The 25,566-nt window shown below is 46.6% G+C and overlaps 1 protein-coding gene across 1 annotated transcript in view; it reads left to right on the top strand.

The window, feature by feature from the left end:
- The first annotated feature begins 22,170 nt into the window (after positions 1–22,170).
- The window catches only part of LOC137436993 (protein kinase C delta type-like), a 79,242-nt gene continuing 75,846 nt past the window's right edge, over positions 22,171–25,566 (top strand). The window contains exons 1-2 of the mRNA XM_068131274.2: positions 22,171–22,315; positions 22,862–22,893. The gene's annotated coding sequence lies outside the window, so the exon portion shown is untranslated. The remainder of the gene's footprint in view (positions 22,316–22,861; positions 22,894–25,566) is intronic.

Below are 25,566 nucleotides of genomic sequence, written 5' to 3'. Positions count from 1 at the left end.
TCACTCGCACACCCAACCACGTGCCTCACGACCAACTCAAGTGTGCATTCCCACTCACGCTCTACCATTCCAGGTGTGCATCCTTCCATTCCAGGTGTACATCCTCGCTCACCTGTCACAACCAACTCACGCTCCGTGTCACTCTCACTACTTCCACCTCCATTCTTGACAGCGCACTCACCCTTACTCTCGACGGCACACTCTTTCCTCATGCACCCGTCCGTTACACACCTTTCTCTCGCACACTCTTGCGCACACTCTCCCGTTACATCCTCTGTAACACTCACCACAGGCGTGCATTCTCCCTTACTCTTGACAGCATGCGCTTTCCCCATGCACCCGTCCGTTACACACCTTTCTCGCGCATCCTCTCACGCACACTCTTTCGTTACTTCCTCCGTAACACTTACCACACCGCGCTTCCATGTACCCCCTCGCACACGCGCTTCGACCAACTCACTCTTGACGGCACACTCACTCCTCGGCGTGCACTTTTTCCTCACACACCCCATGGTCGGACATTCTCGCACACCTCTTTCTTCGCACACCAGACCTGTCGCACACTTCACCAACGGCCTTTCACGAACACCCGGGTCTACACCACCCCCCAAGCCGACTGAATCTCCCCTCACATCATATACATTGCCACTCACCTCCGTACCTCGTCGTCGCACCTCCTCTGCCACCTGCAAACTTTTTATTTGGTTAGTGAGCATCACATTATGAGTTGAGCACCGACCTTGTACCAATTCCATTACCTCCTCCTGGATTTCTCTCTTAGTTTCTGTCCGTCTCTTCTTAATTTCACTCACCTCTTCTTCCACTTCCTCTAATTTTTGTTTAACCTCTTTTATTTCTCGGTGCGTCTCCTCAAGTTCGTCCTCTAAGGCTACCGTGACCGTCTCTATGTGCATCCTCACCTCTCGGTCCTTTGTCTCCATTATCTCTGTCACCTCGTCCACCCTCATTGTCAGTTCCTCACGTACCATCTGACATTGCCTCTGTGTCGCTATTAATTCGTTTTTAATTTCTTTTTGTGTCGCCTTTAACCCTCCGAGTACTGCAGTGTTCTTTTGAACCTGCTCCACTAACTCCGTCTGTCCCTCTGTCAGCTGTTCCACCTCCTCCGTCAGATCTTCTATTCCCCCTTGTAACTTTGCCGTATTATTTCTCACCTCTTTCTCCATACGCTTCTCACCTCGCTTTACCTCCTCGCGTAGCCCCGAAACCTCCTCACTCACACCTCGTCATATCCCCTCCATCTCTTTTGTAGATGCCACCCTCATCTGTCCCAATTCATCCCTCTGAGCATCCAGTTTACTTTCTAACCCGATTTTTACCTCCTCTATCTGCTCTCCCATTTGTTTAATTTCTCGGGCGGATTGCTCCCCTATCTCCCGCAATTTGTCCTCCATCCTATTTTCTAACCCCATTAACCCATTTTTCACCTCTTTTATCCCGTTGTCTAACCCCTCAAAATTATTGTCTAACTTCCCAAATTTCTTGTCTAACCCCTCACCGGTACCCCTTACTTCGTCCCTCATTACCCCCATCATTCTGCTTTCCATTTTCGCACTATCAGCCCTTGCTTCGTCCCTCATTTTGTCCATAAGGGCCCCGATTTGTAGCAACAAAAGGTCCGAATCCAACGGCGGCGCTGCTACTGTCGCGGGCGCGGCAAAATTTGGTGCCGCTACACCCACGTGCGCGAGGACGCCATTTTGCGCGCCTGATACTCCCTCAACCGCCTCCTCATTGCTCCCCTCCATTTGATCCTGGGTTACTCCTAACCCCTCTATCTCTCCCACCGGCATCCCGTCGCCTTGACCAGCCATGGCGCGATTTCAAAGTTCAGGTTTTGTAAAACAAAACAAATTTCGGCTGCTCCAAATTTTGACCAAATTTTTTTTTAGATGTTTTTTAAAAAATTTGGTTCGGGCCCCGAATTCCACCCCCAGACACCAATTGTTACTGATCGCGGTTTAGATGTTATGATGGGCCGAGCGGATGGTCCAACCGTGACCGAACAGTTACTCCCCGATTAGAACCCAAACGTTGGCCGGATCGCACCGCAGCTATTCAATAGGGAAAAGACAAAGGCGACACGGATGTGAAGAAGAAGAAGAAGAAGACAAAAAGGTTGGAAATACTACTAAATTTATTCCTACTATTTACATGCTCAAAGTAACCAAGGAGAAGGAAAGATAATAAAATAATATACAGAAGGATCAGAGACACAGTGCAATTATTAACTTATACAGACTTAATTAACCCAGGGACAGAACAAACAAAACAAACTCACGTACACAAGAAGGGTGGAAAGGCAGGAGGTGGATGGCTGGAGGGAGAGGAAGGTCCAAGGGGGTCCTGCAGCACAACCGGCGCGTTTAGCAGCCGCCGTTCCTTCACGGCCCTGCTCCAAACCGCCGTTCAGGCCCCCAAGCTGCTGTTGTGGCTGCTGTGGACGTCGCGTGCTTTGCCAGGCCTTGTCCGACTCGTCTGGTCCAAACCCTCAACTCTTTCTTGGTCCGCTCACTCTTTACCACCGACTCCTCACCGCAACCAACGCAACCAACTGACCACCGACTCCACTGACTGACTCCTCACGACTCTCTCTGACCAAGACCACACAACTCAGCTCTCTTTTTTGCAACTTCTTGCGCGCGCGCCTTTATAGCGCCTTCAGCGATTAAGCCGCCGGCCTTTTGGACACGCCCATCGGGGTGCTCACCTCGGCCCTGGTTGGTCACGCGACCCTCTCACTCCGCCCTCGATGACGACGGGCGGGCACGCCCCTCTTCCCCTCTATGACGAGGTGGAGACACGCCTTTCTTCTCCGACCCTGCCTCGTGGTCAATGGCGGTTATTGGAGGGGAGGTAATTGGTAATCGAGGGTTGGCAATCACGAGAGGGGATGTAAAAGGAAATGGAGATTTTTGGGGATGGGAATGAAAGGGGATCTATTCTCTTTCACTGGTGCAATGGAGTACTTCAATTAATGGGAGACACAGCCTTACCCTAAAACACAGAATAAGAGATAACTATCAAACAGGGATATTCTATTATTTAGCTGACGTGTATGCTTGTGGACTAATTATGGGATGCCCTTTCACCTTTACACCGCTCCGGAGGCAGGGGGCGCAGAATAAACAATAGTGATAATAATACAGCACACAATAAAAAAAATACAGTCCTCATCTCCGCAACAATACTTTATAGATGTATTCACATTATAATTGTACCATACATACTTTATAGACGTATTCACATTCTTATTGTACCATACATACCATACTTTATAGACTTATTCACATTCTAATTGTGTATATTTTGAACTTGAACTTTAGTATTATCCACATCAAAATCAACAACACTTTGTCTACAATGCCATGTGAATTAACAAAAAAAAAAAAAAAAAAAAGTTGGATAATAGGAACCAGAAAATAACATAAAATGTTAATCAGGTCTAGTACAAAAAAACAAAACATGCATTTTAAAGGCCATTTTCCCTGCTAGAGCGGGGGTTAGCCTTGCGGTCCCCATGACAATCTTCTCCATTTTGCCCTATTTTCTGCATCTCTCCTTGTTAACCCCCTTGCCCGCATTTCTTCTTCCACCATCTTCAGCCAAGTCTTTCTCGGTCTTCCCCATCCTCTATTTCCTTCTACATTCATTTCCATCACTCTTCTCAACCAGTCACTTTCATCCTTCCTCAACACATGACCAAACCATCTCAAACTGTTTCTCTTCACAGCATCCGATCACAGGCTCTATTCCCATCATCTTTCGCAATTCATCATTTGTCTTCCTCTCTCTCAATGATACTCCGCACATCCATCGAACCATTCGCATTTCCACCCTTTCCAACCTTCGTTGCTGCTCTACGTTCATTACCCATGTCTCGCTCCCATAAATCATAAGACTTCTCACACATGCAGCACGTTAGCACATTCTGTGCGGGCAAACAGACAAACAAACAAGAAAGATGTTGTGCGTAGCAGCTTCAACGACACTCCCCTCATCAGCACGCCACTCAGTTCCCGAAACTTCTTCCATGCACATCTCACTCTAGCAACCGTTGCCGAGTCTGATCCACCTTCTCCATTCAGCATGTCTCCGAGGTAGCAACATGTTTTCACACCTTCCAGCTTCACGCTGTCTCCAAGATCCAACTCAACATTTCCTCCATCTGCAGCTCCCGCTGTGCACACCTGACACTTGAATGTAGCTGCCACACTGGTTAATGACCCTCTCAGACCACTACATTTTTGATGAACCCACTCAGCGCACATTGTACATTGAATGGAGTTCACTCCGACACCCTTCCTACAAACAGCACAGGGCCACTTCCCAGTTCTTTCCACCTCACCACATGCTTTACCACTTGCCATCAACTTCGTCTTTCCGATATTCACCTTCAGACCTTTTGTCTCCATACATTCCTTCCACTTGTTCATCTTTTCCTTCAGTCCATCCATACTTTCCGCAATCAACACCAGATCATCTGCATACAACAACTCCCACGGTAAACCCTCCTTTACGTTCTGAGCCAGCACCTCCATCACAGCTACAAATAGTAGTGGACTTAGTGATGATTGGAAAGCTCTTGGTGAACGTCATCTCGGGATATGCTCCGCAGGTTGGTCGAAGCAATGAAGAGAAGGACAAGTTCTGGTGTGCGATAGAGAAGCTGATGGAAAACGTGAAAGATGAGGAAGTTGTTGTGGTGGGAGGAGACCTGAATGGACATGTGGGAAGGAGTATGGATGGTTTTGAGGGAGTTCATGGGGGTTATGGATATGGTGTGAGAAATGGAGAAGGTGAAAGGATTTTGGAGTTTGCTGATGGAGCTGATTTGTTGATTTGTAATATTCAGTTCCAGAAAGAGGATAATAAGCTTGTTACATACACGTCAGGTGGGTCGACGACAACCGTTGACTACCTGATGGTGCGTAGGCGAGATAGGGGGCACCTCCGGGACACAAAGGTGATCCCGGGGGAGGAGGCTGTTTCACAGCACCACTTGGTTGTCTGCGACATAAGGGTGAAAGGTGTGAGGAGAGCGCGGCGGGTGAAGTACCAACCAAGAATGAAGGTGTGGAGGTTGAAAGAGGTGACAGTAAGGGAGGCATTAAAAGAGAGGCTGAGTAGGGTAGAGGATGATGTGGTTGAGCTTGAAAGTGGTTGGATGTCAATGAAAGCTAGTCTGTTGGGAGCCGTTGGTGAGGTATGTGGATGGACAAAAGGACCACCGAGGCACTCGGAAACATGGTGGTGGGATGATGAAGTTGGAACGAGGATTGATGAGAAGAGTAAGAAGTTCAAGGAGTGGCAGAAGGCGAAGGGTATGGGAGCAGAAACAGCAGAGCATGAAAGTTATAAGGCAGCCAGGAAGGCTGCAAAGAAAGAGGTAGCAAAGGCGCAGGAGGCATGTAGGAAAATGTTTGGAGAACGCTTGGATTCGGAGAGGGTCAGAAAGCAGTATTCAGGATTGCAAAGCACATAGCGAAAGAGAGGTGTGATGTGATGGGGGTGAGTTGCTTGAAGGATGAAGTGGGACAAATCGTTGTCGACCCAGATGGAATTAAAGGAAGATGGAAAAGATATATGGAAATGCTGTTGAATACAGAGAATGAATGGGATGGCAACATAGAGAGTAACCCAGTTTTAGGACCGGCAGAGAAGATAACTGAGAAGGAAGTTGAGGAAGCGATAAAAGCAATGAAGAGTGGAAAAGCGGGAGGGCCGACGGGAGTTGTGGGAGATATGTTGAAGGCAGCAGGAAGTTGGGGTGTGAAGAGAATGACAGAGATGTGTAATCTGGTGGTGAAAGAAAGCCGCATTCCAGTGGATTGGGAACTGAGTACCCTCGTCCCTCTATACAAGGGGAAAGGTGACCCTCTGGAGTGTGGCTCGTACCGAGCGATAAAGTTATTGGAGCATGGAATGAAGGTATTGGAAAGGGTGTTGGAGAGGAGGATAAGGAAGAAAGTGAAGATCGACGAAATGCAGTTTGGATTTATGCCAGGAAGAGGAACGACAGATGCGCTTTTCATTGTGAGGCAGTTGCAGGAGAAGTACATGGAGAAGAGGAAGAAGTTGTTTTTTTGGGTTTGTTGATCTGGAGAAAGCATTCGATAGGGTTCCACGCAAAGTATTGACATGGGCATTGAGGAAGTTAGGAGTGGAGGAATGGTTGATCAGAGTAGTGATGGCAATGTACAAAAGAGCGCGCACAGCTGTAAGGATGAAGGACGGCAACAGTGGTGAGTTTGAGGTGAAGGTGGGAGTGCATCAGGGGTCGGTACTAAGTCCACTACTATTTGTAGCTGTGATGGAGGTGCTGGCTCAGAACGTAAAGGAGGGGTTTTTTGGGGGGTTTTTTGTATACTGAATCGAGGCTCGTGAAAGAGCTGAATTCCGTGGGAGTTGTTGTATGCAGATGATCTGGTGTTGATTGCGGAAAGTATGGATGGACTGAAGGAAAAGATGAACAAGTGGAAGGAATGTATGGAGACAAAAGGTCTGAAGGTGAATATCGGAAAGACAAAGGTGATGGCAAGTGGTAAAGCATGTGGTGAGGTGGAAAGAACTGGGAAGTGGCCGTGTGCTGTGTGCAGGAAGGGTGTCGGAGTGAACTCCATTCAATGTACAATGTGCACTGAGTGGGTTCATCAAAAATGTAGTGGTCTGAGAGGGTCATTTACCAGTGTGGCAGCTACATTCAAATGTAAGGTGTGCACAGAGGGAGCTACAGATGGAGGAAATGTTGAGTTGGATCTTGGAGACGGCGTGAAGCTGGAAGGTGTGAAAACATTTTGCTACCTCGGAGACATGCTGAATGGAGAAGGTGGATCAGACTCGGCAACGGTTGCTCGAGTGAGATGTGCATGGAAGAACTTTCGGGAACTGAGTGGTGTGCTGATGAGGAGGAGAGTGTCGCTGAAGCTGAAGGGAAAGGTGTATGCTGCATGTGTGAGAAGTGTTATGATTTATGGGAGCGAGACATGGGTAATGAACGTAGAGCAGCAACGACGGCTGGAAAGGGTGGAAATGCGAATGGTTCGATGGATGTGCGGAGTATCGTTGAGAGAGAGGAAGACAAATGATGAATTGCGAAAGATGATGGGAATATTGCCTGTGATTGATGCTGTGAAGAGGAACAGGTTGAGATGGTTTGGTCATGTGTTGAGGAAGGATGAAAGTGACTGGTTGAGAAGAGTGATGGAAATTAATGTAGAAGGAAGTAGAGGACGGGGAAGACCGAGAAAGACTTGGATAAAAATGGTGGAAGAAGAAATGCGGGCAAGGGGGTTAACAAGGAGAGATGCAGAAAATAGGGCAAAATGGAGAAGATTGTCATGGGGACCGCAAGGCTAACCCCCGCTCTTGCAGGGAAAATGGCCTTAAAATGCATGTTGTTAGTACCGACCCCTGATGCACTCCCACCTTCACCTCAAACTCACCACTGTTCCCGTCCTTCGTCCTTACAGCTGTGCGCGCTCTTTTGTACATTGCCATCACTACTCTGATCAACCATTCCTCCACTCCTAAAATTCTAGTACCTTAAAATTTAAACATTTTAATTGCTTTAATTTATTAACGTACTGTTAATCTCTCATAAAGTACTCTGTAAGAGTTTTACGGAACAGTGTCGCCAAGTTTTCTTTCTCATACCTAACGGTAATTCATTCGAAAAATTAGTACCTGGGTATGATATGGAAAATTTCCCAAAAGAGAAGTCGATTGAAAAAAAAGATAATATGTACTACAGGATACCACTAGGTGGCGCTTGTGCCCTACGTTAGCACATTCTGTGCGGGCAAACAGACAAACAAACAAGAAAGATGTCGTGCGTAGCAGATACAAGTGACATCCAAATAAACAATAGTTGCCATGGAAACAGCAATTTGGAAAATTTGACCTCACAAATGTTTTACAATAACAAATTTGGTTGATATTTTTCTCATTGCACCGAAGAGGTGTTTTACATGTGTTGAATTGCATTGACCTTTAACTAATTTTTACCATATTTTATGCATGCACCGATACAACACGCATGCACAGAAGTTTTAATCTGATGTCTTGATAAATTCCTGAGGTTTTACCATAATAAAATCATAAACATATCCCAATTTATTATAATGGGGTCAAATTGTTGTGGGACTTTTCCTATGTCACGTGGAGCTTTCCTCTGTGCCAAGTGGGACTTTTTCTATATCACCTGGGGCATTTCTCTTTGTCACGTGGAGCTTTTCTCTGTGTCATGTGGGACTTTGTCTATGCCACAGGGGACTATTTCTATGCCACGTGGGACTTTTTCTATACCACGTGAGAATTTATATGCCATGTGGGATGTAACTGCCACATTATCTAAAACACCACGAATATTTTTTTTCAAATAATTTAAAAGAAGCAAACTCCCAGGACATACACATGGGAGGGTTAGATGCAGACCGGAAGTTTGATATGATTTCACAAAAGTTTGAAGGAGTAGTTTAGTGACAAAACAACACAACACAGACACTGAACTGATGTTAAAGGTCTTGGTGGTCTTAAGGGTCTTAAGGATATTTTGGGTCCTTGGAGTCTTTTGGGTCATCAGGGTATTTTAGGTCCTCAGGGTATTTTGGGCCTCTGGGGTCTTCAGGGTCCTCAGGGTCTTTTGGGTCTTCAGGGTCCTCAGGGTCTTTTGGGTCCTCTGGGCCTTGGGGTCTTTCTGGTCTTTTAGATCTTTTGGGTCCTCTGCATGGAAAGACCCAGGGAGGGAATCGGGTCTTATGGGTCTTTTATGGGAATTGAAGGTACCGCGATGAGGGATGAATCTCCGGTGCTGGAAGGTGTGGGAGGGACGGATGGGAGTGTGGGGGGAGGATGGGGTATGGGGGTCTGGGAGCATGGGGTGATGGTCTGGGGAGGGGGTTGAGGGTCTGGGAGGGGATGAAGGCTCTGAGAGAGTTGGGAAAGTCTTGGAGGGTGGTGAGGAGGAGGGTCTGAGAAAGGGGTGTCCCCCCTCCTCTGGTAGAGAAATTTTGGAATCCAATATGGACCAAGCATCAGTGCTTTAATTGTGTAAAATGAACTAAGGTATCAATACTAACCGAGGATGTGCTGAGATATCTTTGCTGTGAAGAAATGAGATTTTTACAGCATAGCCCACAGGGCAATGCTGTACTTGTGAATCTTCGATTTTGCAAGTAACAGACAGACAAAACTAAGAAAGACATCATGCAGGGACGATACTTGCGAAATCCCGAAAACAAATTTGGTCTTAATTATAACTGGTGGTTCAATTCAGTCACCTGATATGAGAATCCTCTTCAAATTTCAAATCAATTGGATGAAAATTGACAATTTTAGAAAATTTGGCCTATGTTGACTTTTTTGACCTTTTGTCCTTTAGACCTAAAAAATAAATTGGTGCTTCAATAGAGTGACCTGATGTGCAAATCGTGTTCAAATTTCAAGTCAATTGGATGAAAATTGAGGATTCTAGACTTTGGTTGATGTCTGAATTTGATCTGAAAACTTTGGTTGAGAACTTGGGGCTGGGATAAGTGGGAGAAGGTTGAGGACTTGAAGAGGAAAAGGATTGAGGACTTGATGTCACATTACACATTATACAGAACTTCCACGGGCCACTGCCATTATGTTGTCAAAGGACATTCCTGTCAAATTCCCTAAATATTCCACACTCTATTAAAAACGAATTCCCTAACAATAGCCCAGTGTAACCAGGTTATCTGCTTATATACAGACTTGGCATTTAATATGGAATATTATTTTTTTCTTGACTTGGGTTTACTTTATTTACTCAGTATATCAATCTGGTGAGTTTCTTTTACACTTTGGTGATTTATTTGTTAAAAGAACCATGTCACTGATTGTCTGTCGCAGCAAGAAGTCAACAACAGGATTATATCACAGGTGGCGTGGCAAAATGTACGGACAGGTGCATTTGATGATTGGCTTCACAGTCGGGTATACAAGGGTTGTTGCGTTCTGTATTAGTGGAAAACAACTGCTGCACGTCTCCAAAAGTTATTGCCGCTTACTCTGGAGATGGTCCGTCAACTCGACAATGCTGTTTGTCATGGAGTGGTGGCTTTACGAAATTACGTCATGAAACAGCATGCTATTGCTCGGCAGTATGGCATCACTCAAGGTCAGGTGTCAAAGATCCTGAAACAAAATGCTCAGAGGGGTGTCCCTACTCCAATACCGAGGCCAGGACGTCCCCGCAGAACCACAAGGAGGGATGATCGCCAGCTGCACCGGTTAGTCCGCAATGGCCGTACCAATGGTTGATTTGTTTGTGAAATAAATGTTAGCTCTTTCACGAGCCTCGATTCAGTATACAAAAAAAAAAAAAAAAAAAAAAAGGCAGCTAATCGGCTTTGGGCTGAGTGGCAGCAACTGACAAATGTGCCTGTATCCAGAAGGCCAGTCAACCAACGACTGGTTCAAGCAGGCTATCGTGCCAGGCGTCCCCTGAGAAAGCCACGCCTGACCAGACAACACCGCCAGCGCCGATTGCAGTGGGCCAGAGAGCACCGTCAATGGCAGCCAGGACACTGGAATCACGTGATCTTCAGTGACGAGTCTAGATTTCTGGTCTATCGTGAAGATGGCCGCATCCGAGTGTGCAGACAAGTGCATGAAGCCTACAACAAAGATTGTATAGTGCCAAGAGTCCAAGCTGGAGGTGGTGGGGTGACCGTTTGGGCTGCTTTTCATGCAGGGGGCAAAACTGACCTGGTTGTTCTGAATGGAAACCTGAACCAGTTCAAGTACAGGGCCATTCTGGAAGAAACATTGCTTCCATTTGCTCGTGCAGCCTTTCGAGGAAACTTTGTCTTCAAAGATGACAATGCACGGCCTCATCGTGCTCGAATGATCCAACACTTTCTTGCTGACCGTGGTGTAGAGCATATGGAGTGGCCTGCCATGTCCCCGGATGTGAATCCGATCGAGAACTTGTGGGCAGAATTAACGCGTCAAATCGACCACTTGGACCAGTAGCCGACCTCTGTGCGTGAATTGCAGCAGGCTATTGTCACTGCATGGCAAGCGATTCCTGTCCAAGCCTTGGCAAATCTCGTGAACAGCATGCCTCAACGTGTACGTGCTCTCCTGAATGCTCGTGGGGGTTACACGAAGTACTGAACTGTAATTTTACTGTCCGTAATCCCAGTCGTAATTTAACTTTTGTTTTTGTTAAAAAAAAATTGGGCTAATGTGCAAAATAAAGAGATACTTCTGGAAAACGTACAGAAGTTTAACACAGTACTGTCCGTGAATTGACTTCAATATCAGTTTACATCACTTTCAAGGATCAATTTATTTGTTTCGAAATGTCAAATGTGGTTTTTGTTTCTTTTAAAGGTCACATTAACAAAATCTAGAATAATTTCAACATAATTCCAATGAACTTTTGGTTCTAAGTCATCTTGAAAAGTAAGTTCACCCCCACAAAAAAAATATTCCATATTAAATGCCAAGTCTGTATATATACAAACACACGTACACACACGTATACACACACACACACACACACACACACACACACACACACACACACACACACACACACACACACACACACACACACAGACCTTGTCGCAGGGGTTACCTATGTACCTTTCTTTACTTATTGCCATTGACATCACAATGTGAAAGCAGGAAGGAAGCAGCAGGTTCTGCAAATTGTGCACCATTACACGGCTTACCTGCTACTGACAGCATGGCATGTGAGTTTATGAAATATCTTGAAGTGTTTTACAGTTAAATCTTTACCTTGGTAAATAACTCTGTGTGTGTGCGTGTACATGTGAGTGTGTGCGTGTACATGTGAGTGTGCGCATGATCGGTGTGATTCTGTGGCCTTAACAAAAGGTAAAAATTTAAATAAGGGTGAATTGCAACAACAGTGCAATTGAATCGACCCAGGAAAGAAGTTCTAGCAGCAGAAAGAAAAGAGAAACAAAGGTATGGCCGTCGAATGGATTTTGAGGGAGTCACAAAGCAAAATTCCTGGAAGATTCGGCATTGATCCTGAATGGACTAGGGATGGTGAGAGGAATGAAAGAGCAAAAGAAGCAGGCCAGAAGAGAGGTCATTGTCCCCCGTCGCACCGCGGAGCGAAAAGCCGTGGTCCCAACCCGCCGTACTTGCAAGTGCGTCTGTCTACTTGCAAAAACGTGGGCAAAATTTGGGGATCCGTACGTGGTGAGTACCACCTCAGTACGGATTTGTGAGCACGCAGACACGCCGTAGCACTTTTAGTGCATGAGGAACTTTCGCTGCGTTCGGGATGCGGTCGGGCTACGGATTCACCCCAGTACGGATGACGCGCGTGCCTTCTACAGCCAATGAGCGCACAACGCACTGACTCCGTGAGTCTTTTAAATTTTTCCCACGGTCACTTGCTCTACAGACGGCGCACTTCCACGCACTTACAACATGCGAGTGAGTAAGGACACCGTACGTGAGCAGCACGTGTAAGTACGGCCGCCGTACGATAACGTGGCAATCGCACGGAGATCGTACGTTGTAAGCAAGTTGTAAGCACGTACAACTCACTTACCACGTGTGCAACGTACGATGCACGCAACCGCTCACGGCCAGGCGTGGCGTGCGGGCCACGTACTTACACCTTGCGCAACCGTGCGAGTGACGTGCGTTGACGTACTCTCTCCCTACTCTTGCCACTCCCTCCCCACGTTTTCGGAAAAACGTGGCGGCCGTGGCCTCCCCAAAAAACGTACGGACTAAAAACACGCACGGTGGGTTGTGACCGGGCCTAAAGGGGGACTATGGTTTTCCCCTCCGTCCGTGTGTCCGTCCGTCCGTCCGTCCGTGCGTGCGTGCGGGTGTGCGTGCGTGCGTAAGCGAAGGACCGCATTCGAATTTGGTGTGTGGGTGCAACCTCCGTCAAAATCTAAGATGGCCGCCGCCATGTATGTCTGAAACTTGTGAGCGGAATATCTTGAAAAATAAGCGAAGTACCAACTTCTAATTTGGTGTGTGGGTGTGTCTCGGCATAAGGAAGAAAGCTATTGAAAATTGGGTCACCACGTCAAAATCCAAGATGGCCACCGACATGTATGTCTGAACCTTCTGAGCGGAATATCTTGAAAAATAAGCCAAGTACCAACAACTAATCTGGTGTGTGGGTGTATCTCGGCATAAGGAAGAACGCTATTGAAAATTGGGTCGCCACGTCAAAATCCAAGATGGCCGCCACCATATATATGTCTGAACCTTGTGAGCGAAATATCTTGAAAAATAAGCGAAGTACCAACTTCTAATCCGGTGTATGGGTGTATCTAGGCATAAGGAAGAATGCTATTGAAAATTGGGTCGCCACGTCAAAATCAAAGATGGCCGCCACCATATATATGTCTGAACCTTGTGAGCGAAATATCTTGAAAAGAAGCGAAGTACCAACTTCTAATCTGGTGTGTGGGTGTATCTCGGCATAAGGAAGAACCCTATTGAAAATTGGGTCGCCACGTCAAAATCCAAGATGGCCGCCACCATGTATGTCTGAACCGTGTGAGCGAAATATCATATCATAGCATGTTTTCTGCGTCTTCCACTTTGTCAACTCACATCACTTCCCCGACGGGGGACCGAGGCGTAACGAACGCTTGTTCTCTTTCGTGTGCAGCACAAGGCTGTGGGAAAGCATCATTGATTGAGAGTAGTTGCACTGCTGATGCGACACCCTCTGTAGGTTAGGGCAGGAATTTGGCTAGGGTGCTTCCAGGGTTCTGTCTTATAGTCGCCTACTCTGCGCGAAGCACACCATAGGATCCTTTAATTTAACGTCCACTCACTCAATGAAGTGTTGGCAGAAACACAACTCACGGTGGCAGACGGGACGCCGAGTTTAATGTCCATCCGAAGTATGGCACACCGGCACTTCCGGGGTGTGCCTCACCTGCCTGTGAGACACCAGGATGATAATTTGTTGCTATCAACAACAAACTATAGAACTATGGAATTCTATAGACTAAAGAATAGAATAAATATTGTTGCGGTTCTGAGAAAGTGTAAATATTGATTAATAAAGGTTAAAGGTTTGCCCCCATAGTTAGTCCACATGCAACACGTAGGCCACCTTAGAACATTAGTTATGTTATAGTATATGTGTAGAATAAAGCCATTCCCATTAGTGATACCTGCGTTGTGTAAAGAAATAAATAAGAGTAGGTCCCATTCATTTTGCAGCCTACCCTCCAATCGACCTCGTTGGGCACCATCCAGTCTGCGCCCTATTTCCCCTCGCATTAGGATGCTCAAACCAGCCAAATGCCACGAGGTAGGCCTGGAAAAGGGGCGGAGCGCGAGGTCGGGGTGTGGCCACGTCAGGCAGTGGCCACGTCAGGCAGACGTCAAGGGCAGAGCCGGTAAGAGCCAACAAACCAACCAGAGCTCGGGCGACATGGCTTGATAGGGCGTGGTAAAGGCGTGGTGATATAAGCGCGCGCACAAAGCCCTTCCGGAGGACTGACGCAGCGGCACTCATTGCAGAGGACTATTGGAAGCGGCGCATTGCAGAGGACTTGTGGGAAAGGCGCTTCGGCATTGAACTGCATTGGGAGCGCAAATAGCGCCGGTAATTCCATTACATACGCGGCTGAGCCGCGAAGTAACCGCCAGCCTAGCCACCTTACCCTTCGCCGCTAATTGTCCGCTCCGCGTCAATGACATGCGAGGAACGCCACCGTTTGCTCAACCCTCTTGGTCCTACCATCTTCTTCACGGCGAGTCGGGGACCGGATCGAGCTGTGGACATCATCCCTGGACCTTCAACCCCGACCATCTACATCCCCGTGTGTGTGTGTGTGTGTGTGTGTGTGTGTGTGTGTGTGTGTGTGTGTGGGCCCGTTTGTCTTGGGATAAGTATAAGACTGTATAAGGCTTCACTGTGTGTACTTCTCCTTCTTCCTGTGTAAATAATTAATAAATCAATTGTTCTTCCTGTGTCTTCTTAATCCGGCCGTATCAGTCTGGGTAAGCGTGGCACGATTCGGAACCGCTCGGATCGGGTTTAGTACCTGTTAACGGCCTGGATCACGGCTCGCTATCGCTCGGCGTGTCCACTAAAACCGTGGTTCGGATGGGGTTATTTCCTTGCTTCCCGGGAGGCGTTGGTACTTAGGTAATAGGAATAATTCGGCCTACCACCCTATTCAACGCTGACCGGAAGGAACGTGATAGCCCCGGATCACATCGGCTAGATAAAAGACAAGGGGATTAATCCCCCCTTGGTAAGGGGGAGGCCGACGTTGAGATCCGCAACAATTGGTAGTCAGGAGTGGGGATTTGGAACCTGGGACTAAATTTTTTTAGACCAAATTTTGGACACCAATTGTGCATATTGGCTGCAACAATTGTTGTCAGGGAAGTGGGATTCGACCCGAAGTGCGCTTAATGCACTCGAAATTACGAGCAACCCAAATTTGGTACTAACATCTAAATTTAAATCGTGCCATGGATAACCAAGGTGGTCGGATGCCGGTGGGGGTAGATGAGGAGGAGCTAGAAATAACCCAGGACCCCCGGGAAGAATTGGAACAGTTAGCAATGGAGGACATTGATGAGGGGCAGGGAGCAGGAGGAACAAAATGGCGGCGCCCTGCACGTGGCAGCGAGAGCCGAGCCCGGAGCACCAGTGAATATGGACCTTTTTATGATGCAAATGATGGCCTTTATGGTCAAGACGGGGGAGAAATGGAAAAAATGAATGGGACAATGGGTGCCCAAAAGGACGAGATAAAAGCTCAGGGAGAGCAATTGGGAAGTCAAATTGTGAGATTGGAAAACAAAATGGGGGGCCAAATGAAGGAAATGGAGGGCCAATTGAAGGACGTGGGTGGCCAAATGGGAGAAATGAACGAGGGGTTAGTGGGGTTGGAAAACAGGATGGGCACCCAAGAGAATCGAATGAAAGGGATGAAAGACGGGTTAAAAGGGTGTGGTAACAGAATAGGTGGCCAAATAAAAAAGATGGGGAAAGACATAGACCGCAGGTCGAGCGGGAAAGGCACATTGGTACGCGACGGGGTAGCGCGATGTGAGAAGCGCGGGGAAAGCGAGTTAGAGCAAAGCACAGCCAGGTGGACCGGGGTAGAAATCGCAACATGGGGTATAGAAAAGCCGACGACCGCCGAATTGGAAAATTTTATTTTATGTGCGCCAGCGGTCGTCGAGCTTAATAAGGAAAAAGAAATTATAATGGAAATTAGGGTTGAGGAGACGGCAGAGGTAGTACATGAATTGAAGAAAGAAATGGAATGTACTCAAAGTCTGAATTCGCATTGTGATGTCGTGCTTTCTAACCCCAATGAGAATTTGCAGGCGCTGCTGTGGAAAAGTGTCCCGAACGTAAGTAGGGCTGTGTATGGTGCGAAAAGGTATGGCGCGAAAGTGTTTGGCGTGAAAAGATTTTTCGCACGCTTGGGATCCCGACGTCACCCGGGCGCTCGTGGAAGGTCCGTGGTGCGAGATGTGAAAGTAAATGGCGCGCCTGTGAGGAAAAGGTGTGCGCTGAAGCACGAGTGTGAAACAGAGTATGAAACTGAGAGTGAGAGTGAGTGCGACACAGAGTGTGGGATGGATGAAGAGAGTGTGCGAGGATGCACACCAGAGCGTGTTGGAGAGAGTGTGCGGGGATGCATACTAGAGTGCGTGATTGGGTGTGCAGCGGGAGATTGCACACCCGTGGGTAGGTGTGCGCTGAGTGTGTGTGTGTGGGAGTGCACACCCATGGGTATTACAGACTGTGTGCGAGAAGAGTGCACAACAGAGTATGTGGAAAGCGCGTGTGCGCCTGGTTGTACGGTAAGAGAATGCGTACTGAAGTGTGTGAACTGCGCGAGTGTGCCTGAGTGGTGTGCACCTGAGTGTGCGAGAAAAGAGTATGCATGAGCGAGTGCGGTAACGGAATGTATGGGATGTGTGAGTATGGGAAGGGTCGCGTGTGATGAGAATGCGACTCAAGCATCGACGCAGACCGGGGCAGCGTTTAGGCTGACGTACAGCCGACGCGAGCTCTCGGGGCGTGGTGCGCTTTGTGTGCTGCGGGAGCTGGTGGGGATCGTTGCCGTGGCGGTCTCACGAGGAGCGCCGTGCACGATTCGGGCCGGGCCCCGCCCTGTATGGTCGGTGCCGTGCCGTGGCGCAAGGGGCAAACGGCACGATTCTGGGGGAGGAAGGCCAGGTCGGACCTTCGCCCCCTGGCGGGCGCGGTGCTCCGGCCGGGGGAGGTTGGGTCATCGTGCCGGAGACCGGAAGGCTCCGCGCCGGGATTGCGCCTGGAACCTCGGCCCGAGTATGCCTCCTCCCCAGACTCGAAAATGCCGGATGGACCCAACCAACAGGAGACAGACCACCAGTATGCATTGCTCGGCTTTTCAAAGCCGAGCTGTAAAAATGTATTCCCACCCGACGAGGCTCAGGAGTAGTGGACTGATAGTAATGGCAGTAGTGATGGCGAATGGTATCCGGTGTAGAGGGATGGTAGATCTACCATCCCTCACATCGTTTCTTTGGGGCAAAGGAGCAGTAGATTTATGGGGTTTGGCAGTGTGAACTAGGCGAGGGCGGGCTAGGATATTGTTAGGGATTTAGAAAGATGACAATAGGAGACCGAGATTTAAGTAGTGACTTTTCTACTGGTAGAGGGGACGTAGTGAGATTAGATGGATGTTAATGACGAGGGATGTGCTTCGTATAAGGGAAGACGGGGAAAGCACCGGTATTAGAGGGAAGTAGTTAGTTAGATTATGCTGTGTGTGTGAGTATGGGAAGGAACTTGGTGAAATGAGGCAATGAACTTGGTGAAATGAGGCAATGGTCTGGGATGACCAGAGAAAGTGTATGAATGGTGTATTGGTGTATTGAGGACATGTGTAATGGTGTTGAGTGAATGGACTTGCATGGGGTGCAAGTGAATAAATGGTGTGGAGTGAGTAGTGTGGCATGAGTGGTGTGGAGTGCATGGTGCGAAGGAGTGGATGGGGGAAGATGGACCCCTTCACGAATACCCGGGGAGGGTAGTTTAAAGTTAGGTAGAGGGAGTAGGTAAATTGTTTGGATATTGACATCTGTGGTTTAGGGAGTAACAGGTTGTTGCTTTGAGGGGTGCATGAGTGAGTGGAATGGCTGGGCGTGTGAGCCTGTTGGTGAGTATGGTTAAATGGGCACTCCGCCACTGGTAGTCTGTCGGTCAGGTGAGGCCGCAGGTATGTTCTGGGAGCCAGTTAGGGTCAGCGTAGAGTTCAGTGGGGCCCGAGGATCCAAAGGAAGGACCCGGGTAGCCCAATGCCAGAGAGGGCATTAGTGGGGTGAGAGAGCCAGGAGGGCCTTCCCCAGGTTAGGGTAGTCGCAGGAGCTAGGCAAGCTCGGGTGGCGACTTCAGTGGCGGAGGTGCGCAGGTAGCTAGACCTGCTGGTGGAGCCACACGACCCAGCCCCGAAATTGTGCGAAGGCACAGATAGAAAAAATGGGGGAGTGAGACCCCAAATTTGGTAGAGCACCACAGGATGGTCAATGGGAATTGGTTTTTAGAACCACATAGTGTAAAGTGGCCAATTGGATTGGCAGGGCAAGACCCTGGGTAGTGGAAAGTGAGTTAATGTCAAGTAGAAGGACAGCTAGGATCAGAATCTCTTCGCACCATACACATCCACTCACCAAGGTGACAGGACTCCACACCAGGTTTGGCAAATATTTGGAATGAAAGACGCATCATGACGTGGGTGAGACATTGTGTGATACTCCATCCCTTCCTTCTTGGGAGGGATTGGCTAACGAATTCGGAATTAGGGGGAGATATGGGAGACAAGATGGTAGAGACGGAATTGGTAAAGTGTAAATACGGGGAGGGGCAAGGGTAGAGTAGGTTGACATGGGGGGTGACGCAGAGGCTAGGGACGAGCTTTCTCCGCTCGCTCTTCCGTGCCCCTCATGTTGCATTACCTTGCATGACGTGTACCCTTGTGCCCTTACCCCCGCTAACCTCTGCTTTGTCTTTCCTCCCCACCCATGGACCCATTATCTTTTGTTGAGGGGAGTGTGCAGGTACCCTGACCTGTGTGGCTGCACCTTTGCGCTGCACCCTGCTGCCTGTTGCCTGCACCGGTACACCATATGGACCACACGTTCTGTGGCATGGCACCTTTGCTTGGGCAGACAATCGCTGCAAGCGTTATCTTGCCCTGCGGACCACTGTGTTTTTAAGTGGCCTCGATGCCATGCAGTCGGACCACCTAAGTTGGCCCTGCTGGCCAAAATAAAAAGCTGACACGGTTTGTGCACTTTTTATTATTCCGGTGTGCCCGGAAAAGAAGATCTCCACGTTATTATGGCACACCGAAGAAGAAGATGCAGCCAAGATACAACGGCCCAGCAGCCAAGCAAGCACAAGACATCATTGGTTTATGAAATGGTTTTTGTGCATTTTGATGATTGTGCATTTTGGTGCCTTTTTGTGCATTTTTTTTTTTGTGTGTGAATATGGGTGTATGGTGTATTGGTGCAGTGCATTGCATTCTGTGTTTCTCCTTCTCAAAATTTCTATTCTTCTTCCCACAAAAGAACAGGTCCTGGGTTGTCGTATTGTAAATAATTAGTAGTCTTGTAAGTAACATGCTCCACACCGGCTTTATGTATAGTTTGAGGATTCTTTCCGTAATTTGGTTAATTGTGGGCGTGAGTCTGTTAGTTAGTACACAACGCAGTAGGTGGGACATATCTAGTGTTTAAAACTGTCGCACTCAGGGTGTTAGGTTAAATGCAGAGGGAAACTACACCTAAGTGTCACACTAAATAAAAAGTAGTCCTGACCCTTGCATCAGAACCGGTCGGGCTCACTGGTGTGTGGGTTCGGCTCGGGAATTTGAGCCTGGCGAAGGAGAGGTGCAGTGTTGCGGTTCTGAAAAAGTGTAAATATTGATTAATAAAGGTTAAAGGTTTGCCCCCATAGTTAGTCCACATGCAACACATAGGCCACCTTAGAACATTAGTTATGTCATAGTATATGTGTAGAATAAGGCCATTCCCATTATTGATACCTGTGTTGTGTAAAGAAATAAATAAGAGTAGGTCCCATTCATTTTGCAGCCCACCCTCCAATCGACCTCGTTGGGCACCATCCAGTCTGCGCCCCATTCCCCATTGCGCACCATCCAGTCTGCGCCCTATTGCCCCTCACATTAGGATGCTCAAACCAGCCAAATGCCACGAGGTAGGCCTGGAAAAGGGGTGGAGTGCGAGGTCGGGGTGTGGCCACGTCAGGCAGACGTCAAGGGCAGAGCCAGTAAGAGCTAACAAACCAACCAGAGCTCGGGCGACATTGTCTGATAGGGCGTGGTAAAGGCGTGGTGATATAAGCGTGCACACAAAGCCCTTCAGGCAGACTGACGCAGCGGCACTCATTGCAGAGGACTATTGGAAGCGGCGCATTGCAGAGGACTTGTGGGAAAGGCGCTTCGGCATTGAACTGCATTGGGAGCGCAAATAGCGCCGGTACTTCCATTACATACGCGGCTGAGCCGCGAAGTAACCGCCAGACTAGCCACCTTACCCTTCGCCGCTAATTGTCTGCTCCGCGTCAACGACACGGGAGGAACGCCGCCGTTTCCTCAACCCTCTTGGTCCTACCATCTTCTTCATGGCGAGTCGGGGACCAGAGCGAGCTGTGGACATCATCCCTGGACCTTCAACCCCGACCATCTACATCCCCGTGTGAGTGTGTGTGTGTGCGGGCCCGTTTGTCTTGGGATAAGTATAAGACTGTATAAGGCTTCACTGTGTGTACTTCTCCTTCTTCCTGTGTAAATAATTAATAAATCAATTGTTCTTCCTGTTTCTTCTTAATCCGACTGTATCTGTCTTTTCCTCCATTGGGTAAGCGTGGCACGATTCGGAACCGCTCGGATCGAGTTTAGTACCTGTTAACGGCCCGGATCACCGCTCGCTATCGCTCGGCGTGTCCACTAAAACCGTGGTTCAGGCGGGGTTATTTCCTTGCTTCCCGGGAGGCGTTGGTACTTAGGTAATTGGAATAATTCGGCCTACCACCCTATTCAACGCTGACCGGAAGGAACGTGATAGCCCCGGATCACGTCGGCTAGATAAAAGACAAGGGGATTAATCCCCCCTTGGTAAGGGGGAGGCCGACGTTGAGATCCGCAACAATATGAATCTACGGTACAACTCACACTCAGAATCTCACTCAGAATCTACAACTATAGTATAAATATGATTTTCTCTGCAACCGTTGGTCCAAATGACAGGAAATTTTCACCATAGGTTCATCTCCACCTGTAGAATTTTTTAATGATAATTTTGACGTCATAGGTCACGTGGTATGGTGCCATCTTGGAAAAACCGAAAAACGTTGCACCTCTATATCTCCGAAAGCGCTGCATAGAAAAAATTGAGACATGGCTCATTGTAAAGAACTCTCCATGTGGAATAACATATGTTAAAGATGATGTCATGGGTGCCTCCATTATGACATCATAATTCAACAAGTATAAAACTTCATCTGATCAAGATGAAATGTCTTGAGTATCATCTCGGGATAAATTGGTGGAGAAAAAAAACAAAAGATGACGTCATCGGTCACGTGGTTCGGCTGCCATATTTGTTTTAACACAAAAGCCTTAAAAACCACTGTTTAGGTATGCTCTTATCCAATTGATTAATAATTTTATTATTTTATGATTATTATTTATTTATTTTCATTATTAATCACTTATTTATTTTCTTTCTCAGCTGGACAATATCTCCGGCTAGGAAGCTTGATTTAGGAAGGAATTTGAGCTAGGAAGCTGATATTCAGACACGACAGTGACCAAGTTATGTGGCTATAAAGAGTATTTTTGATTTATTGATTGATCAATTAATCGATTAACCATTTTATTAATTTTCAAAAAGTTACAGCTTTGGATGAAACACTGGTGGTTTAGGTATGCTATTAGCCAATTGATTCATAAATTAATTACTTTACGATAATTAATTATTTATCTTAATTACGCAATTAATCAATAAATTATTATACACCTCTCGATCCCAATTCCGTCTCTGTGTGCTGCACCGAGGTATCTTTTGGTAAACTTTGACCTTTTCTCTTCTTGTTTTTGATAGTTGAAGGTGCTGTGCTCGAAGTCTTGGGGCGGCTGGATCATCGGAGAGGTGCTGTGAAGCAACCCAAGCTCTTTGTCATAAATGGGCACAAGTTCCTCGTTAAATTTTTCCTTCAGCCTACCTTCTGCTCAGTCTGCCAGGAGTTTGTATGGTGGGTCATGCATCTCGATCCTACTGTAAAACAGGCTTTAACTAGAATGGGGCACTTGGTAGAGCGTACTTGTTGTATCCCACTGATAGGCCGGATCTGCATTCGGACCTGAACCAAAGTCGAATCAGTTTGTTCTTATCAATTATCCAACTCATCCAGCAAGTTTTATCATTAATCGTCCACAACCTTTTGAAATATCATGCTATATATCGTTTTTGGCACAATCTTTCAAAGGTGAGAATCATTTTATTTAATTAAAAAATTCTCATATCTGGATCCGTATTCGGATTTTCACCAAAATCTAATCAATACGTCCTTGTCACATACACAACTTGTCCACCAAGTTTCGTCTGAAACCGTCCACAACTCTTTGAGACATACTGATCACAAACATGAATAGACAGGGATGAAAACATCACTTCCATCCACCTTCTGTGGCAGAGGTAATTGCAAGATCTCTAGTACATGTTTATTTGGTTTAGCTCTCGTGGCTGAAATGGCAGGTTGTTAAAATGCATAACAATGTTTTTACTTCTCTCCATTCAGGGGTCTCAACAAACAAGGCTACCAGTGTCAAGGTGAGACGAGATAACCAACGTGCACGGGACATCGATATACACAATAGTAGTCGCCTATAGCAAACATACTCTTACAAATGTAAAAATAAAGAAATATATGTATATATATATATATATATATATATATATATATATATATATATATATATATATATATATATACACACACACACACACACACACACACACACACACACACACACACACACACACACACACATATATACACGACATGACCAAAAGGAGGCGGACACCCGAGCATGGAACATCTCATTCCAAAATCATGGGCATCAATATGGAGATGGTTCCCCTTTGCTGCGATAACAGCCTCTACTCTTCTGGGAAGGCTTTCCACTACTTGTTGGAACATTGCTGCGGGGATTTGCTTCCATTCAGCCACAAGAGTATTAGTGAGGTCGGGCACTAATGTTGGGCGATTAGGCCTGGCTCGCAGTCGGTGTTCCAATTCATCCCAAAGGTAATTGAAGGGGTTGAGGTCAGGGCTCTGTGCAGGCCAGTCAAGTTGTTCCACACCGATCTCGACAAACCAGTTCTGTATGGATCTCGCTTTGCGCTTGGGGGCATTGTCATGCTGAAACAGGAAAGGGCCTTCCCCCAAACTGTTGCCACAAAGTTGGAAGCACACAATCGTCTAGAATGTCATTGTATGCTGTAGTGTTAAGATTTCCCTTCACTGGGACTAAGGGGTCGAGCCCGAACCATGAAAACAGCCCCAGACCATTATTTTTCCTCCACCAAACTTTACAGTTGTCACTATGGATTTGGGTAGGTAGCGTTCTTCTGGCATCTGCCAAACCCAGTTTCATCCATTGGACTGCCAGATGGTGAAGCGTGATTCATGACTCCAGAGAACGTGTTTCCACTGCTCCAGAATCCAATGGCAGCGAGCTTTACACCACTCCAGCCGACGCTTGGCCTTGCGCATGGTGATCTTAGGCTTGTGTGCGGCTGCTCGGCCATGGAAACCCATTTCATGAAGCCCATAAATGGGGGAGAATTGAAAGGGAGGGGTGGGGGGGAGTTTAGGAGGGGAGGTGTGAGAGGGGAGTTTAGATGATTAATGAACAAGAAAGATTTCTTACAAACTGGGTTTATCTTGATTTTCAAGTCAGAGATGTGTTTAAAAACGATAGAGGAGGGGTGGAATGAAGGTGGGTTTAGACTTTAGAGAATGTATGGAGGAGGAACTGTGATAGATTGAATTTTTTTTTGAAGTGGAATGAATTGAAGAGGAAATTGAAAAAGGCCTTTTAAATAGGAAGAAAAAGAGCGTGTTGTAATAAACCACGAAATAAAACACTGCAGGGGAAAGTTTAAACACATTTAAATAATATTTAAACAAAACCATGAAAAACAATCTGGGAAAAGTCCCTAAGTGATGACGTGGATTTGAGAAGGAAGTAGAAAGGGTTGAATGAGTATGGAGGAAACTAGAGTTGGAAAGGCTGGAGAAAAAAAAGAGATAAAGGGGGCGGGGCACAAGGCGAGACGAGGGGGCGAGAGAACAACCACGTGTCCGCGAGGAGAGAAAGAATTAATAAAGTAATTTTTTTTTTTTTTTGTATTTAAAACGTTAGAGAAAGGGTAAGATGATCGTGGGAGGTAGGGGGAGAAAAGAAAATCAAAGAAACAAGCAAATACAGCGAAGGAAAGAACTTATATTCACAATATAGCTACCGATGGGGGGAGGAAGCCTAGATAGACCAGGCCGCATATGAGATGCGAACAAAAAACGACTAATTATACACAAGTTTGCAATAATTACAAAACCAAAACGAACGAAAAAACACAATAACACATACGCAATAAAATAACCAGTGGAAATTTGACAAAGGCACGAATGGGAAAATACTCAAACTTCGATGTCGTGGAGAGATCGAAGCAAGCCTACTTGCTCGATTGACCGGAAGAGGCCTCGATTGACCAGAAGCGGGCTCGAGGGACCGGAAGCGGATTTGATGGTTTTAATAGTCGCTTTTGGTGTTTTTCACACTGAAGAGAAAAGTTATTGGGAACTCATGGTGATTGTGAATATAACATATCTGTTTGGAGCTGTTTTAACTCACGTCATGCAAGGTGTATTATTTAATTAATATTGGGGTAGAAAATATATATATCTATCTTTCCTAAAAAAAAATCCGATTTTGACATATTAGTACATTAGATATTGACATTAAAATAGCCCAACCCTGACATTTTCCATAATAACCGTTTTTTGTGCTAAATGCTTTGTATGATTGTCCTGTATCTGCAGGAAAAAAATCTCAAAAATTGCCACGTGGGGAACCCTGTTTTTATTAGGTCAAAGTATATGACCTGTGACAAATCTGTAAATAATGTTTTCCAGGTTTGATGATAATGAATCCCAAATACTCTTATTTATGGTGTAAAATGTGAATACTTTCTGGTAAATATAATATAATAAACGAAATAACTGTTACTCATTACTGGAACATATTTCTTTGAAAAATCTAATTATTTTATTAAAATATGCAAAATTTTATCTAAATGTTTTATTTATCATCTAGCCTTCGAGTAAATCACCAAGTCAGTATCTGGAATCACCTAAATACTGTGGTAACTATGGAGGAATATGGTTATAAAGTAGAAACTGGCTCAGTTGTACCCATTATCAGCAACAAGGCCCCAGCA

Source organism: Myxine glutinosa, chromosome 11 (assembly GCF_964187855.1).
Source record: "Myxine glutinosa chromosome 11, kmMyxGlut1.1, whole genome shotgun sequence".
Taxonomy (NCBI): Eukaryota; Metazoa; Chordata; class Myxini; order Myxiniformes; family Myxinidae; genus Myxine; species Myxine glutinosa.
This window is presented reverse-complemented; position numbering and strand designations above follow the sequence as displayed.